General features: G+C 38.4%; 1 protein-coding gene across 2 annotated transcripts in view; it reads right to left on the minus strand.

The window, feature by feature from the left end:
• NKAIN2 (sodium/potassium transporting ATPase interacting 2) overlaps nucleotides 1-19,512 on the minus strand; it is a gene marked incomplete at both ends in the record, with an annotated part of 979,365 nt that overhangs the window by 153,571 nt on the left and 806,282 nt on the right. The window lies entirely within an intron of this gene.

Genomic DNA, 19,512 nt, shown 5'->3' on the forward strand with positions numbered 1-19,512 from the left:
TATTTTCCTCTCCCTCAGAATATTTACCTTTTGCACATTTTAAATGTTAAAACTGTACATCAGTTTGGCAAAATTTAACACAATAATGTTAGTGGTTAAAATATGTGAGAACAAAACACATTATCTCTTGTCCCCCCACCACCACTTATTATTATTTTAGAAAATCAGGATCTTTTCAATCTTGCCAACTCCTGATATAAAATTGGTCACAGGGCTTCCCTGGTGGCGCAGTGGTTGAGAGTCCGCCTGCCGATACAGGGGACACGGGTTCGTGCCCTGGTCTGGGAAGATCCCACATGCCACGGAGCGGCTGGGCCCGTGAGCCATGGCCACTGAGCCTGTGCGTCCGGAGCCTGTGCTCCACAAAGGGAGAGGCCGCGGCAGTGAGAGGCATGCGTACAGAAAAAAAAAAAAAAAAAAAAAAAAAAAAAAAAAATTGGTCACAATAGTTCTTAGAAAATATCATCAGCAAATTATTGCAGGGTGAAAATAGTTAAGTCAACAACTCTTTAGATGAGGTTCAGCATGTTAGGTGATGTGCAGCTACAAATGGAATGATGGTAGTTTCTGCACTAGCGACCTTGAAATCACATACACAAATGTGGAGCTGTCAATAGCACAGGGACGAATGTTGTTTTCCAAGAAGAGAATGCATCAAACACATCCTAGTATTCAGCAAGTCATGAGAGAAGATTCTAACAGAGAGGATCAATGGTGGAAAAGGAATTATTTCAGTCTCAGTGATAGAACCTGAAGATAATAGATGCCAACTACTCTCACGCCAAAATGAGGTACCAGATTGACCAGGGAGATACTGCATAGGAAATATTAAGATATATTCACTTAAACTGAACATATGAAAGGGCTGAGCATAAATGATCAGGGAATTTGGAGATTGGAAAGAGCATTCCTTTGGAGAGAGCTGTGTTATGAGTCTCATCATCTCCATAAAGTGGTGGTAAGGGAGGGGGTAAGGTCTCTTCTCTTCAAGCCTATTGAGAAAGGCTTCAAAGTATCCCTTGGAACCTGGGAGATACAGCAAACTGGTTTCTGACTCAGGCAGAATAAATCTCAAAATAAAGCCTGTGGCTGGAGCTACCTGCTAAGTGGCGAAAAATGTCTTTTTTATTGCATTAGTTGATTTTTGAATAATGAACCAGTCGAGTATAAATCCCACTTGGTTGTGGTGTGTAATTATTTTTGTACATTGTTGAATTCATTTTGTTTGAAAACATTTTGTTAGGATACTTGCATCTATGTTTGTAAGAGGTAGTGTTCTTTTCCTGTATTTTCTTTGGTTTTGGCATTAGGTTAATGTTACCTCATAGAATCAGGAAGTTTTCCATCTGCTTCTGTCTTCTGGAAGAGATTTCAGAAAATTGGAATAATTTCTTTCTTAAATGCTTGGTGGAATTCACCCGTGTACCCATCTGGGCTTGGTGCTTTTTGTTTTATTAATAACTTTTTTAAGTTATTAATTGAGATCTATCTATCTACCTATTTATCTATCTATCTATCTATCTATATATATCAATTGATTCAATTTATTTAATAGATATAGACCTATTCAAATTTCTTCTTGTGTGAGTTTTGGCAGATTGTGACTTTAAAGAAATGTGTCTATTTCACCTAGGTAATCAAATTTGTGGGCATGGAGTTCAGCTCTATACTGAAGTCTGTCTTCTCTACTACAGCAGCTAAAATAAAATTTATCTTGCCACTTTTAACAAGTTTCCAGTGCAATTTTTTTCTTAACAGCTCTCATGTCTTTCTCTTACCTGGTTTGCTCTCTTATTTCACAGAGTACATAATTCACTACTTCCTTAAGAATAGGTGAATGATTTTAAGTCTGAAGTGTTTTTACCCTACTTTTATATTAATTGACTGATATTTTGGATGGATATGTGCTTCTTGGTTGAAAATCTTCTCTCAGAACTGGGTGGTTGTTTCTCCATTATCTTCTAATTTCCATTATTACAGTTAAGAAATCTGATATCATTTTGTTCCCTGTAATTTTTTATGTAACCTGTTTTCTTTCTTTTGGTTTCTTGCATTTTTTGTTTTAAACAGTGAAATATTTCAAAAACATCAAAAAGTATAGAGGATATTATAATAATACCATTATACCCACCACTCAGTTTCATTAAATCTTGTTATATTTGCTTAAAGTCATTTTTTATTTTTTTTAATTTTATTTGTTTTATTTATTTTATTTTATTTTTTTTTGCTGTGTGTGTGCCTCTCACTGTTGTGGCCCCTCCCATTGCATAGCACAGGCTCTGGACGCGCAGGCTCAGCGGCCATGGCTCACGGGCCCAGCCGCTTCGTGGCATGTGGGATCTTCCCAGACCGGGGCACGAACCCGTGTCCCCTGAATTGGCAGGCAGACTCTCAACAACTGCGCCACCAAGGAAGCCCTACAGTCATTTTTTAAATAAAATTTTATACATATAAATGATGCTTCCTCTGTAGTCTTCCTAAATATGATTTCCCCCCTCTCTCTCCACAGTTACTATCATGATTTTGGTGTCATTATTCTCATGAAAGCTTTTTGTAGTTTTACTGAATATTTACATAGTTATTAATAATATAAAATGCTGTTTTTTTTAGGTTTTAAAATATGTATATACTCTGTAACTTACTTTGGTTCCATGTTATATTTTTGAGGTTTATTGATGTAGAAAATCTTTTTAGCTTCAAGTTCTGAAATTCAGTAAAACAGTATCTTGATGAGTTTCTTTTTCACTTAGTTTGTAGAGCATCTGGAGGGACTTTCCATCCAAGAGTGCTTTCCTTCCATTCTAGAAAACAACCTACATTATATCCTTAATTGTTCCCTCCCCTCTACTCTTTTGTGTTACTGCAGGAAGCTCCTATTAGTCAGACATTTGTCTTTCAGGATTGATCTCTTACATTCTTATTTTTTCTTTTGTATTGTTCATATCTTATATTTCTCTTTACTCTCTTGGAGATTTTCTTTACCAAGTCTTCCCAAACTTATATTGAACTATACCTTTAATTTTTAATATTTGGAACTTTTAAGAGCTAATTCTTCTCTAATTGTTGCTTTTGTATAGTTAATATATTTGAATTGTTTCTTGGCTATAAATTTTCTTATTCTCTGAATACTCATTCTTTTAAATTGTGTTTCCTATTTTGTTTTTGCTTTATCCAAGTTATTTATTTTTACTAAATAAGTAAACAGATAAGTAGATAATATTAACAGTAATTATCAAGGATCTACTATGTGTGATAGGCAATGTTCCTAACTTTATGAGTGTTCATTTGGGGGTGGGGTAGATGGACAACAAATACATGAACATATCAAAATGTCTGTGTAGTGATTAATATATGCAGAAATATAAGCTCAAGTAAAGAAATAGAATAACCAGGAATTGGGTGATGGGGAGTGTAACACAATATTAAATATAATAGTAAGAAAAGATGTCTCATTATTTTGTATTTGCACGAGTTCTGAATGAAGTGTAGGAGTAAAGAGAGCAGATTTGGGGAAGAGCATTCCAAGCAGAGGGAACAGCCAGTGGGAACACCTGAATATTTTCTATTATGTTTATTTTTGCTTCTGACTTTCTTGTTGGAGCTGTTCCTTAGAAGTCTTTCACAAAAGTTGTCCTTTCATACCAAAGAGAAACTAAAACTTGATTGGCAGTTTGTCATGCATTAGTGGGCTGATCAGCTGGTGTCCTTCATGTAAGATGACTGAGCAGGGCCTTCCAAATTCTAGGTCTGTAGGGATTGGTAGGACTTTGTTCTGGGTCTTCCACTTTACTTATGGGGTACACATCAGACCACAGCCTCCTTGGGCTGAACTGGGGTGGAGCTGACGCTCTTGCTACATAATATGCAGGCTTTTTTTTCAGCATACAGTATTTAATTTAATGTTCACGTATTCAGAAACTTAACTCATGCCTGCCTGTGTTTCAAGAGTCTTACCAGTCCAGAGGAGAAGCCTCGTTGCATAGACTAAAGGAAGCGCCTCAGGGCAGTCTAACTGCCCCTTGAACAGATTATCCAATTCATTCACATTTTCAATCCTGTACCACACATACACCTTCCACTTCTAAATCCTGACTTTTCCAAGGGTTTTATGGGTCAAATCTGTACATTGGAACCCACTGCATGATCATAAGTTTTAGGTTTTTCCATTTTGCTAAGTCACTTGCTAATCCTCTACTTTCTATCTTCCAAAAACTGTTGACATTTCTTGTCCATTCTCTTTTTACTGTGTGTTATCATTTTTTTATTCTTTAATACCACTTGGTGGAGTTTCAGAATGAAATGTAAGTAAGTACATATATTCAACCAGTGATCATTAACTGGAAAGTTTCTGGCATTATCTTACATTCTTATTTATTTTCTTGTGGACATTTAAACAAAAGGTCTCTGTGTAAGCATAAAATAATGCACACATAAGCATGTGTGCCTTATTTTAAGCACAAAATATAAATTCCTGCTTGTAAAATAGACAGTAGAAAGGTCTCCTTAAGTCCCCTTAAGTGCAACAGAAATTCCTGAGTATGACCTTCTCCATGCATAATCAATAGGTTATTTAATTCCCATATATTTTGTAATTTTGAGTTCAAAATTATAAGGACTTTTGAGACAAATAATAAATCTTGATAGCACAGAATAAGGCATAAAACCACAAACCAAATCTTGTATATTATCAATGAATTCACACTGAAAAGGATACAAGATAGGCTCAGAATTGTAAGATTAAAAAACTTTTATGTCTAAAAAGACTTTAATAATTATATGTTCAGAGTAATATAGTGTAATTTGTATCAATATATTTATTCATCTCTCTTAGTAACTATTCAAAAAGTTCAGATTAAAGGACCCCATTATTGGTCATGTCACTTTTCAAAATAGCAGGGTCTGATGTATTACATGAAAGCTGTTATTAGCATTAAAAAGTTGTTTCTGATGGGGTTGTATGTATTCAGGGCAACACAAGAAGCCTAATTGCTCAACAAATAATAAGCATTTGATACTTAAAAAAAGAGCATTGAAAAGTAAATGAGAAAATGATACTAGTCGTGTCTGAGAATTTCAACAAAAAGCTACAATTTACTTTCACAATTTATGGCATTTGTTGCATAATCTATTCTAATAGTAAACAATCGATTCAGTATTGCAAAGATTAGAAGGTGGAGGTAAGAGTGAGAAGCTTTCAGCTGCAGTTTAAAAAATCTGAAATATTTTCTTAAATTTCTGGAGTTTTCTATTACTTAGTTCTTCTTTTGAAATAATAATATTAAAAATTGATACTCTCGCTTTTATAGATTGCTTAGTTAGTATCTGAAAGTATAGAAACTATGCTTTTTAGTAAATGGCAATTAGGTTATAGTTATCAGTATAGTTACTAACAAATATTAATTATTCATATACCATATGCAAAACACTCTACCAGGCCATGATGATGAGAAGAGATGTAAGATGCAATCTCTAACATTACAGGACTTATTGTCTCATTTGGAGGGCAAGGTATAGAGATAAAATGTATAAATAAAAGGAAGCATTTGATAAGCACCTAATGAGAGGTGTGGACAATGTGTGTCTGGGAACTCTGAGGGTGTGATGCCTGTGGACTCTGGTGGGGCAGCCTCTTAGAGATGGGAACTCTAGCTGGGGTTTAAAATAAGAGCCAGGTTAGATAGGTCCACAGCCTGGGGGGAAAAGACCATTTTAACTAGCGTGGACCAAATAATCAAAATTGTAGAGCTAAGAATACTTGTGTATTTAAGGACAAGTAAGTAGCCTTATTTTTATGAGATGAGAGTTTTTAAGGAGTAGTGTGTAAAATCACTTCAGAAAAATAAGTTGAGGACAGACTGGGGAGTGACTTAAATGCCAAACAAAACATCCTGGCTTATTGAAAGATTTTTGATCAGGGACAGGACATTGGCACTATCAAACATGAACAGAGATATATTACAGAAAACATAATCAAGTCTCCTGTAGGATTGGGGTGGACAGTGCAGGAAACATGTGGTGAGACTAGTACAGTGCTGTGTTAAAAATAGTCATGATGGAGGTGATCACACAGATGCTATAAAATCCAAATGCTTCATCTTAATCACCCTAGACTATTCTGCTGAGTTCCCTAAGTGTCCAGGGAGGTGAGACCAGGATCACCTCAGGGTAATACTTTTTATTATTTTAATACTTTCAGAGTAAGAATGGGAACAAGTCAACATTACATTAAAACATACTTCTGGTGCTGATATTAGAGGAATGACAGGCAAGCACACTGAATGGTAAGAAGCAAACTTTAACAGCAATAAAAATACTCTGGAAGGTCAAAATAGTTATATTTATAAAAGCATATGTATTTAGACATTGGGACTAAGAAGTAGTTAGAGAACCCTGTGATTGAATGGCATCCTTAATTAGCTGAGGATGCAGGAGTTGGGATAGTGAGGAAAATTATCTTGGTCCATTGTTTTCTTCTTGTGGGAAAGGGTTATGTTAAGCCCCAATATAGTCACTGCTCCTGCTTAAGCAATGCATATTAACTCTCAGCTAGAGAAGAAAGTCTGCGTTGGGAATACAAAGAATTTTGTTTCAAGGTGATCCTTGTAATGTTCTGAAAGAGCTGTTTGGAAGGAAGGAAGAGGAGGGAGGGAGCGAGGGAAAGGAAAGGAAAGATTGAAAGGAAAAGAAAGAAAGAATTCAGTAAGGAAGCTGCCGTGCTGTTAAAGTTTATTGTACCTCCAGGCTCAAAAGTCTTGATTATTTTTTTTACTTCCAAAGTTAGGACTCATCAGCCATGAGTAGGATCTAAGTTTGGCAAAATGAGTCTTCTCTCCTCTCTTTCACACCCTTACTAGCATATGCTAGAGGCAGAATTTTCTCAGCTGGTTACAATAATGAAAGATCAACTTCTCACTGACTTTATAGTTTTCGATGTACTGAAACCTCTTCAGGCAGCTTTTCCTGCTGTTTTCTCACTTTCTCATTTGTTCCCACCCTGCAGGTATCTTTTCCCATTTTGTGAGTGTTCCTTTCCCATCTTAGAGCTTTGAAAAGTGATCTGCATTCCCTCTAGGGGCTTAGGGACACAAAGAACAGGTTAGCTATTTCAAGAGAAGATGTTACTGCCATTTTGGCGCTCATCTGAAGACTACCATTTCCTTTGTTTCTAAAGTACATTTATGTGGATTTTTAATTGGCATGGAGGCAGAGGTGCTGATGATACTGAAGGCTTGGTGACATTTCAGGAGCACTGAAATGTTCTCCTCGATGGTTCCCCACCATTACTGCCAGTCATTATCCCACCTATGTGTGCAGCCCACCCCCGGTCCTGACGTTATCATTTTCCTAAAGTTGGAAATGCTGACTTGGATAGTATCTTCACTTGCCTCCAAAGATTTTAACTTGTCAACAGAATTGAATTGGGAGCCCAATCACATTATGATCTATAGTTCAAAATGTCTCTTAGTTAAATTTATTACCAGAAATGCTAATAAAGTTTTATGTCCTTTCCTTTCTTCATTCATTCTCTGGGAGAGAATAATTCATGGGAATATGACCCAAAATGGTAGCAAGATGGAGATAAGCCAAGCGTTAATGTCATTGATGCCTGACTTTAGAGAGCCATCTTTCAGTTATTGAGAAGGACCATAACTAGAGATGCAATGAAATACTAATTAACAATAAGTTTCTCTATAAGACCTCTTAAATCTTTTCATTTTGAAGATAAGTGTATCTTCTAGTCCATTATAAATTCTTCAACTTACTGTTAAGTTTGAGAAAATATATATACTGCAAAAAGAAAGGAAATAAAACTTTTGTATTTATTACCTAGACTATGCCTCAAGAACACTTAGGAGAGATTATTATCCTTATTTAACAGAAGAAAAAATGAGGCTGAGAGTGCATATATAACTGCATCAAGTTATTTTTATTAAGGATGAAACTAGGTTTCAAACCTATTTTTTGTCTGAATGCATGCCTTCCCACTAAACCTTTTTGCCTCCTATGGAAATTCTCTTGGCCACCTAATCAATCATTGCCAAAACACCATATTTGGTATTCTTTAGGAGGATGTTCTAGAATAAAAAACAGTGGACTCATAATTCATACAATTTATTTAAAAAATTTCTAAATGCTGTTCAGAAACCTACACAGCACTATAAAAGACCCAGGCGTGTCCGCTTTGGTGGTTTGCTAACACTAATCCAAAATTCATTGTACTCTGAATTTACAGTAGAGGTATATTAGCCATGCATTTAGATGAAGGAACTTTTAAAGATATTTTAGTTGTACTTTATTCTCATGAGAGAATTTTTTTTTACGTGTTAAGATTTGTCTCTTGTCTTGTTTTATCCTGGCAAGTACATAGGTCAATACTGCTTAGAATTTGTGGAGACAAATATAAATAAACCTCTAAGTCTAAATAAAACACCTTTAAGTATATGTACCTATTTCCTTTGGATTGCTTCCAAAGAGCTCTTTGCAGCTTTGGTAATGCACAAGTCCAAGAGGCTACTGGTGGAAAAGTCACTGTCTAGAAGAAAACACTGAGAAATAGAAAAATACTCATCATTACTTTTACATAGAAAGAACACTTAGTTCCTCTGTCTCCTTTACAAAGAGGGGATATTCTTCGCCGAAGTGTAAGAGGACACAGAAGTAGAAGTTGGGAACACAAATACGGGGAAGAAACAATTCAATAATTTTGTTACAGTGGTGAAAAGGTTAAGATGAAGTGGGGTGGTGGGCAGGAGAGTAGTTCATTCTAGAAATGGTGCTGATTTTGCAACGGCATCAGTTACAACTCAGTCCTTCTTATTTAAAAGATGTGCTTCCTTCCAACTCTTTTTCCCCTTCACTTGCCTACAGGGACATCATTCTCTATCAAAATATTCTTTTCTATTTATTGATGATTCTCTTCTATTTATTGATGATTCTCTTCTTAAGAGTACCAAAAATGAAGTCTTGTGAAAACGAATAGTTTAATAATTCCCCATCCAAAATTTCATAGCCATAAGCCAAGGGGCCATTTGAATTTACATCTTACACCTTAGCATGTCCATTGTCATATAATCTTAAGTTATAGGTGGATTTTGTTAAGCTACTTCAATAAAGGAGTAATAAAGTAACCAGCTATTTTCCTGCAGTGGACATAAGAATTGTGTGACATCTAATCTTCTCATTCACCTGAGGGATATTTCACAGTCTCCTGGTCAGACTGTTTTAGAGTTTGCATCTGAAGACAGACACTGACAAAACTGCATCCTTTGTCCAAGGTACTTGTAGGGTCTAAAACTGATGTCCTATGAGGAATTTTGAGAGAATTTAGGTTGAATTGTCTGGAAAAGACTAAAAGAGATTTTTATAATTGCCTTCAAATATTTAAAGAAATATAAAATAATCAGAGGGATCAGACTCATTTATATTTAACCTCAGGGAGAAGCCAAAGATTCAAGCCAATGAGTTTATCTGGGAGGTAAGGCAGACAATCCTCAAAAGATTAGAAATGTTCCCAGAAAGAATGGGTGGTGTTCTGAGTAATGAATTCCTGTAGCTAGTGGTATCCAAGCAAAGGCTGGATGGTCCTTCAAGAGTGAAGGCTACACTCAAAACTTACACAATCTCTTCCCTCAAAATGATTCTGTGATTATATGAGTAGAGAGAAACTAAAGATCATATATGACATGATTATCCATTGCCTAGGTTTATTCAGTACCACTGAAATAGGGGAATGTAAACTTCTGAGTATATCACTCTATCTAGTTCATATGAAATGACTTAGAAAAATAAGCTGTAATTTTAAATCTACCAATGACTAGTTTATGCCCAGCTGTTAATAATCTGCCTCTATTGACAGCTACTCATGTTAGCTCTTAAATATACTGCACTATGCTGTAGTTGACAATGATTATATATAAATTCTCAGCACCAGGCACTTAGAGAATCTCTTTAGAAGTATCAAAATAACTTAAATACTCTTGTGAAAAGGAGCAATTTTAATAGTTTTTCACTAATCAGTGATTGTTCACAGTTAGAACCAAGACAATTACTTGAATTCATACAATGAATCTGAAAAGATCCTACAAAACTCCAGCAATTTAAGAATTTAATCTAGTTAGAATATCATAAAGGTTACTTCCATTATAGAATGGAAGCTACATGGTTTTTTTTTTTTTTTTTTTATTAGTTTCTGCTTTATAACAAAGTGAATCAGTCATACACATACATCTGTTCCCACATCCCTTCCCTCATGCATCTCCCTCCCTCCCACCCTCCCCATCCCACCCCTCCAGGCAGTCACAAAGCACCGAGCTGATCTCCCTGTGCCATGCGGCCGCTTCCCACCATCTATCTACCCCACGTTTGGTAGTGTATATATGTCCATGCCTCTCTTTCGCTTTGTCACAGCTTACCCTTCCCCCTCCCCATATCCTCAAGTCCATTCTCAAGTAGGTCTGTACATGGGTTTTTTTTTTTTGCTTTTTGGGGTTTTTTGAATTAAAAATTCCTTTATTGCTGAAAAATACTCACCAACACCTGAGCCTTCAGCGAGTTGCAATCATTTTGCAATAGTAACGTCAAAGACCACGGATCACCACAATAAATCTCATCATAATGAAAAAGCTTGAAATATTGTGAGAATTACCGAACTGTGACACAGAGACACGAACTTAGCACAAATAGTGCCAATAGACTTGCTCGATGCAGGGTTGCCACAAACATTAAATTTGTAAATAATGCAGTATTTGTGAAGCACCATAAAGCAAAGCACAATAACACAAGGTGTGCCTGTAATTAAAGCCCCTACATGTTTTGGGGGTTTTGTGTCTTACACTTGTGTTCATATTGAAAACAAAAATTTTCCTCAATGTTTTTGTCAAACAGATCCCACTAGACCACCATGTTTGTTTTTCTCAAGTTTGTTTTTCCCCTGAGAAGATCTCTTCACAAGCAAGGTCACCAATGGCATTTTTTTTTTTTTTTTTTTTTGGTGAGTCTCTTTAAAATACATCAGAGTGAACTTTCAAGCACATATTGTGAGTTGACCCTCTGGGTACTCATGATGTCTCTCATTATCAGCATCAGAACATTATTGTCCTACCCATGGCTGGATGATTCCTCAACATTGATAAAACTCTACCGTGGAATATCATTGACCAACTTTGTTGATCACTGAGCATGTTTTATTAATTTTTATTTTACATTATTCTACTGGGTTTTATTCTCCGTGTAAACAGGCTTTAGTCTTCACTAGCTCTTTAAAAGCACCATCATCAAGCCCACTTATAATGATTGTCCTTTGCCACACCTGGCCTTGTCTCTCCGCCATGGTTTCAATAGACTCTACTGCAGTGAGTGTGCATCAGAATCACCTGGAGGGCTTGTAGAAAGAGGCTGCAGGGTGCTACGCCCACAGTTTCTGATTGGTAGGTTTGGAGCATGGCTGAGAATTTACATTTCCTAACAGGTTCCCAGATGATGCTGATACTGCTGATCTAGGACCTCACTTTGAGACTCAGGGCTCTACCAGCATGCCTCACGCCTCATACTGTTTGCGAATTTTCACAGCTAGAGGCACTTAACTCTTGATTCTGCCCCACGCATATAGGAAGGAATACAGGCCTTTCATTGGTTCAGTGCAACGTAAATTTACCACAGATTTGACGTGGGTAGCAGAGCTGAGCCTTTGCTGAGTTTTCCAGCTCCCATCCTTCAAGCCTTACTGGATTCCTCGTTGGACACACTATTTCTTCTGAGACTAGGACACTTGGATTTCCCTTGCTCAGTTCCTTCTGGAAGATGAAGGTGAGCAGTTAAGTTCACTACCCAAATCTGGGAATCTACATGGTTGCCTTCTGGATATTTGTGACCTTATGCTCACTCTGGCGTTTTTGTTTTGCCCGCACTGATTTCTTTCTGTGGCTTGTTGTTAAGACTTTGAAGTTTGCCTTTTCTGTGACAGTGAGTCTAGCGTCCTAGGTCTGGCATTCCCTGGCCTGACTTCAAATACTCCAGGCTACCTTCGTCTCTGCTTTTCAAATGTGGATTATTTATTCAGCTGAACAACATTGTTGCTATTCCTGTGACTGCTGCCTATTCTTTTGCTCTCTTGATTTCTATATGTGTTTCCAGATCCCTCAACCCTAAGTTCCATCTCCCTCATGGTCTGAGACTCAGTGCTGGCTTGGTCTTTTTCCTCTATGAATGATTACGTTTCTGGTAAGATCATGCAAGTTGGTTGGAAGGTTCCAATGTCACCTACATGCATGACTTAGACCTAAGTCAACTATATTTTTTCCTTTTTAAACCTGTGTCAAGGAGGTCTCTGGGCTTGTTATGCAAAGTGTAGTCTGAGGATTGGTGGCTTTCAGCATTTCGGGGTGCTTGTTAGAAGTGGTGAGCCTCAGGCTCCACCTCAGATGTACTGAGTTAGAATCTGTGTGTAACAGGAGTCCCAGGTGATTTTCATGCACATTGTAAAGAACTGATGTATGGTATAGAGGCTGTAGGAGGAACTGCGGCCACCTGAGACTAAATGGGACTCTCAACCTTACCAATCATTATTTTTTCCAACTTCCTTATCACCACTGACATAATTTTACAAACCCGTGTTGGGTGAGTTTCCCACTGACAATGTGAACTATGACCAACAACCCATGATTCTGTAGAAACCCAGCGTCTCTCTGTGTACATCTCACATTTGTTGTTTCTTGGGATTTCTCTTGCACAAAGCCTTTTCTACTATGTCAACATACCAAGGGGATATTTCTTCATGCTTTTGGCCATGGTCTGATGTGGGCTTAGATGACAGGCAGCCGGAGGGTCCAGGGTGGATGAATACCACTCAAGTTCAACAATAAATTTTAGGTGCTTAATATAATGCTGACCCCCAGTAGGTGACCATCCAAACATCTCTCATCAGCATTTATTATGGAGAAGATGTTATCGGTAGATCAGGCTGGGTGAACTAACTCCACCCCAGAGCTTCTGTGGTGGATGGGGCCGGCAGTACTGGCCTGGACAGTGACCAGTGAATGGCCTTGTTGCCAGCAACCCATCCCTAAAGGAGCAATGCTTCAGGCAGTGACTGATTCCAAAAGTCAGGTCCAACCATTGCAGGGAGGGGGCTAATAAGACACATAGAGAGTGTCAGAGCCTAGGTAGAGACTGCCTACCTTTAGGATAGGGCTACACCCCAAAAGGAAGAAATGGCCATGTTAAGCTGGAGACCTAGGTGGACAGGCCCTTATTCGTAAGTGGTGCCACAGAAAGAACATGGATTCTATCAATAGAATCCAAGCTGAGTTTGTGTGACCTTGAGTAGCTTTAACCTTGGATGGTCTTCCTAGGCAAATGTCCAGGATCTAATAGAGGACTCAGATAATAGATGCTTAGTTCAATGGTAGTTACTATTATGTTTATTGTAGGGGAAATCATATTCTTATGTGAGCCTATGGACCTGAAGGCTACTCCAGGTTCTTTGAATTATGACCAGATTGGTTGGAAGGTTAGGTAGCTAGTGTAGTTCAGGATCTGAGCAGAAGGCAGCATACAGGCTCAAAGCACAAGTGCTTAGCAGGGTATATTGGAGGACTTTTTTTTTCCCCTCTCCTCTTTTGTTCTCTTCTCTTGTAATATGATGACTATCTTTAGTGTTGTGTTTGGATTCCTTTTTCTTTTTTGTGTGTATATCAATTATAGATTTTTGGTTTGTGGTTAACATGAGGTTTTGGATGATTGTTTTAAGTTGCTGATCTCTTAATTTCAGATGCATTCTAAATATCCTTGATTTGTACTCTTCTCCTTTCATGATTATTTGTTTTGATATTATATTGATATTTTACATCTAATTGTTTTGTGTGTCCCTTAATTACTTATTGTGGATACAGATGATTTTATTACTTTTGTCTTTTAACTTCCCTACCAGTTTGTGTGTGGATGATTTCCTACCTTTACTGTAGGTTTGCCTTTACCCATGAGCTTTCCCATTTCGTAATTTTCTTGTTGCTGGTTGTGGCCTTTTCTTTTCTGCCTAGAGAAGTTCCATTAGCATTTGTTGTAAAGCTGGTTTGGTGGTGCTGAATTCTTTTAGCTTTTGCTTGTCTGTAAAGGTTTGATTCTCCATCAAATCCTAATGAGAGTCTCGCTGGGTACAGTATTCTCGGTTGTAAATTTTTCCCTTTCATTAGTTTAAATATATTGTGCCACTCCCTTCTGCCCTGCAGAGTTTCTGCTGAAAAGCCTGCTGTTAGCCTTATCAGAGTTCCCTTGTATGTTATCTGTTGCTTTTCCCTTGTTGCTTTTAACATTTTCTCTTTAATTTTTGTCAGTTCGATTACTATGTGTCTCGGTGTGTTCCTCCTTGGGTTAACCTGTACGGGACTCTCTGTGCTTCCTGGGCTTGGGTGACTGTTTCCCATATTAGGGAAGTTTTCAGCTCTTATCTCTTCACATATTTTCTCAGGCCCTTTCCCTCTCTCTCCTCCTTCTGGGACCCCTATAATGTGAATGTTGGTGTGTTTGACATTGTCCCAGAGTTCTCTTAAACTGTCCTCATTTCTTTTTTCTTTGTTCTGTTCTGTGGTAGTGATTTCCACCGATCTGTCTTCCAGCACATTCATTCTTCTGCCTCATTTGTTCTGCTATTAATTCCTTCTAGTGTATTTTTCATTTCAGTTATTGTATTCAACTCTGGTGTTCTTTATATTTTCTAACTCTGTTAAATACTACTTATAACTTCTCACTCTGGGCATCCATTCTTTTCCTGAGTTCTTGGATTATCTTCATGATCATTACTCTGAACTCTTTCTTGGGTAGATTGCCTATCTCCACCTTACTTAGATGTTCTTCCAGGATTTTATCTTGTTCCTTTGTCTGGAGCATCCTTTGCTGTCTCATTTTCTTTAATTCCTATTTGTATTATGCCTGTGGTAGGTTACATTTCTCAACCATAGGGAAGTGGCCCACTGTAAGGGATGTTCTATGTGTCCCAGCAGTACAGTCCCCTCCTGTCACTCAAGGGCCAGGGAAGAGCTGTTCCAAGGGTAGCCTCTGACCTGAGTTTACAAACTCAGTTCTGCAGCTGCAGGATTGTAGTTTTCTTGCTTCTGGTGTCTGCCCCCTTGAGGGTGAGGTTGGTCTAAGAGGCTTGGGCAGGCTTCCTGGTGGGAGGAGCTGATGCCTTCCCTTTGGTGAGTGGGACTGGGTCTTGGCCCTCTGGTGGGCAGGGCTATGTCAAGGGGCATGTCTAGAGGTGGCTGTGGGCTCAGGAAGTCTTTAGGCAGCCTGTTTGCTGATTAGGCAAGGGGAGGCGGGCCCTGTGTTCCTGACATGTTGGTTTTTTGGCCTGAGGCTTACCAGCACTAGAGCCTACAGGCTGTTGGGTGGGGCCAGGTGTTGGTGCTTATGACCCAGGCAAGATGTCTGCCTTCAATAAGAGTTCATATAGATGGCACTCTCCAATATCTCTGCCATGGCCACTGGTGTCCATGTGCCCAGGGTGAGCTATAGATGCCCCCAACCTCCCCAGGAGACCCTCCAAGACCAGCAGGTAGGTGTGGCCCAGGCTCCTATGAAGTCACTGCTTCTGCCCTGGGTCCTGGTGCACATGGGACCTTGTGTATGCCTACCAAGAGTGGAGTCTCTTCTTCCCCCATTCCTGTGGAGATCCTGTACTCAATCCCTGCTGGCCTTTCAAGCCAAATGCTCTGGGCCTCCTCCTCCTGTTGCCAGAACCCTAGGCTGGGGAGCCTGACATGGGGCTCAGAACTCTCAGTCTTGTGGGAGAACTTCTGCCATATAATTGTTCTCCAGTTTGTGGGTCACCCACCTGGGTGGTATGGGATTTGATTAAATAGCAAGTGTGCCCCCTCCTACTGTCTTGTGGTTTCTTCTTTGTGTCTTTGGACATAGATATCTTTTTTTGGTAGGTTCCAGTCTTTTTTATTGAAGGCTGTTTAACAGCTAGTTGTGATTTTGGTGTTTTTGTAGGAACAGGTGAGCTCAATGTCCTTCTACTCCACCATTTTGTCCCTCCGGGCCGTACATTTTTTTTTCCCTTAGGTTTCTTGTTATGCCTCTGAGAAAGTCTGAAGCAGATTAGAGGACCTAGGCTTCTGGGTTCTGCCTGACAGTGCAGTTACAGGGCAGCTTGTGCTCCAGCAGTCTTAGGAGTCCTCATAAGCACTGGGACCAGCAGCAGCAGTGGTGATGAGCGACTCTAGTCTCTCTGTAGTTTTCAGGGTCAGTAGAAAATGGATGGTTTAAGGTATCTAGATTCCAAGTTTCTCTCTTTTTTTTCCCATAGTTCTCCCAGAAATCATGAATTGAACTCTAAGAAAGCAAATTCTTTGGATTGCTTGCATGAAATAGATTTTTGGTCAGTTATAATAGGTCAGAATGGAGGAAATTTCTTGCCTGACAGCAATTTTCCAACAGCCAAATGAAAAGATACACAGGGCGAGGTCCCAAAGAAAGGAGCTTCTGCCCTTGTGGAGTTTGGGGACCTGCATAATGGCATGCAGAAGCATTCTGGTTTCCCAGTCTGGAAGCCTACATGGTTTTGAGTAATTTTGCACTTTAAAAAAATTCAGTCACAAAAGATCTGAAATTTATTGTAGATCCTTAGGCTAAATCCAAACCTGACATATCTGACTCCTTTCACTCTAAAATGCAGTAATTAATTTTTCCTGGTGCTACATCATTGTCACTTAGCATGGATTGAAGCTTTAGTTTTTATTAACTAGGGAGAAATCAAACTATACAGTTGAGTCCATGTTAATCATTCTCCATAAAGAGATGTATGTGTCTGTCTGACATCACTGAGAATAAGAAAAAAGTAAAGAGTAAAACTATTTCACGTTCAGGAAAATTTTGAAAGAGCTCATGTAACTCATAGCAATCAATTTTTTTTTCTCCTGGTCTAAATTATCCAGGTAACTATGTAATTTCTCTGCTCTGTTTACCAGTGGAAACTAAGATGTCAGGGCTGGTGGGAAAAGTAAAAGACGGTGAATAAGAAAATTAAGGTCATGGCCATGGACATCATTCTCTATATTGCTTTCTCATTCTGTAATACAGAGGAGATAATGAAGATCCCTTTCCAGATAATTGAGTACCAGAGAAATATAGTGGGAATTGTTACCTTGAATGAGGATGAATTTGGTCTTAGTGGTAAAACTCTGTAGGATATTGAAATAATGAGATTTCTGACAATTTGTGATAGTTAACCATTTTCATCTGAAGAATCCTACCTGTAACTGGAGATTAGCACACAGCTGAGAAACTTTTCCCATCACTTTTGAGATACTTCCCTCTATGGCAAAGGACAGTCTTGATGTGCTCTTACAGTATTAGTGCCCAGAACTTGTTCCCTGGCTATTCCACTTTGTCACTTTGTCCATAGGACTCCCCCTACATGCAATCCTGACCTCTGCCTAAGTGTAAGGAGCCTACATTTGCCTGTATATATTTTTGAACACAATATTGGCTTACCCACCCTGCTCTAACCCTTCTTCTCTTCACTCTAACCTAACACCTCAGACTGCGCATAGAATCACAGTCCCTGCATGACACCTCTTCCTATGCTAGCTGTATTCCTGCCTGTATCTTCCCGTCAGCATGGTTTGGATTCAGATCCTGGGCCTGCCAGTCCTTCTGTACCCACCTGCTTTCTAAGACCCAATGTGCAATGCACATCAGCATAGAACCTGGAGTCTTAATATATTCAGTAACTAATTGGCATAAATGTCTCTTGGATATGGCAAGTATCCAAGAAATACAGCTTCTGAACTGACATTTATTGAGTCAATATGTTTCATGTACTTATAATGAATGGGGTGATGTGAGCTCAGTCTCTTTATAACTTGGCTTAACCTTTCCTTTGGCTAAAATGGATTTCTGGATAGTATATAATTTTTTTGGCAATATCTTAATGTTGAAAAATGTTTTGATGTTTATCAGATTTAAACCATAAACAAAGCCGATAAGGGAAATGAATAAGAAACTTGTGTTCAACTAGATTAATGATCCTCAGTAGGTGTAGCTTCTCTTAAGCTCCAAGGTACTTATTTTCTTCTTCAATGTAAACAGAAAACAGTATTTCTCCTGTGCACATGGGTAAATTATTCCTTCCCATGGGCCAAAATAAATAAGAAAGAAAATCTTGATACACTAGTTTTTTGGGGCATAATTTGAGGTGGGAAACAGGATAAAGTATGAATTTGGGGGCTAGTGGAGTCCGAGAAATTATTTCAGAGCCTTCTAGACACAAAAGATAAACTGTCTATCAGTGTCTGAGGAAAATACCTAAATTTTCAAAAGTTAGTTTTGGGGGCAAAGGTCCACTGAAAGTGGGAAGACTGTTCTGATTGACTTCTGATCCCCTCCCCTCTCAGAATTCTTATATCCCTGGGGCTTGCTTGTTAGACTCAATAAATTAGGAGAAAAGAAAAAGTACTCATCTCCCACTCTTCAGGTTTTCAGAGATGAAAAAAAAAAATCCATTTCATTCCTGAGCCCCACCACCTCCATGAAGAGTGACTTATCTGATGGGTTAGTTTGGAAAAGGGACTGAGCATGCTCAGTTTGGTCATACCTCTCCTTTTATTTGGAGCCAGCCCATCTGCAGAATGCACACAATTTTTATAACTCCACAGGATGAAATCAGAGGCCATGCTATATCTTCTTCATAGTAATATTCATATGGATATTTCATAAAAATATTAAAATTTTTATATTGTTATCCTTTATAAAAATATGCAAGTCAACTGAATTTATGCCTGAAAGCTGAATGATCCTACACTGGAGAATGGGGCATGAATACAGGAGCCCCATGAAAGTACTGGAAAGGAGTCTGTAATACTCAAAAGCCCACTTTTGAGTGGGCTTTTAGTATTACAGTGCCCATAGCCCACTGTTGAGGAATGCTGAGCTTAGGACCCCAAATCCATAACCTATGGTTAGTTGGATTACAAATGTAAATCTTATACTAGACAAGGATCAACAAAACTAGTTAGCTCCTGTCTCGTGCCCAGGTAGAATACAGTACATTCAGATAAGATTAGCTGTATATTATTAAAATATCCATCCCCAAGTTCCTGGGAACCTGAAAGGGCCTATTTCATGAAAATTAACTAAGATTACAGTTCTTCAAGATAATGAAGGGCCATCACTGTGAAGGATAAAATATAAAGAAGACATGATTATAGCCTTCAAAGACTGAACAACCTGATATGCAGTCAGTCAAACACAAGAAATTGCATCATAAGGTGGAACATGGCTGTAATCTTAGGAAAGGTTAGCAAAAACACTTTTGAAGTTAAGGAAGGTCATGTCCAGTTGAGCTATCATGAAAGGCTTAATAGAGGAGTTGATATTTTAACTAGGCCTTGAAGAAAAAAGAATATTTTAAGTAAGAAGAGAATGATGGGCAAAGGTAAAAAGTGAACAAAATAATTTAGAAAGGAAATAAGAAATGGTGAGTTGGTCTGTGGGGCTACAGGGGTTTGCTTT

Source organism: Mesoplodon mirus (genome assembly GCF_964341445.2).
Source record: "Mesoplodon mirus genome assembly, chromosome: 10".
Lineage (NCBI taxonomy): Eukaryota > Metazoa > Chordata > Mammalia > Artiodactyla > Ziphiidae > Mesoplodon > Mesoplodon mirus.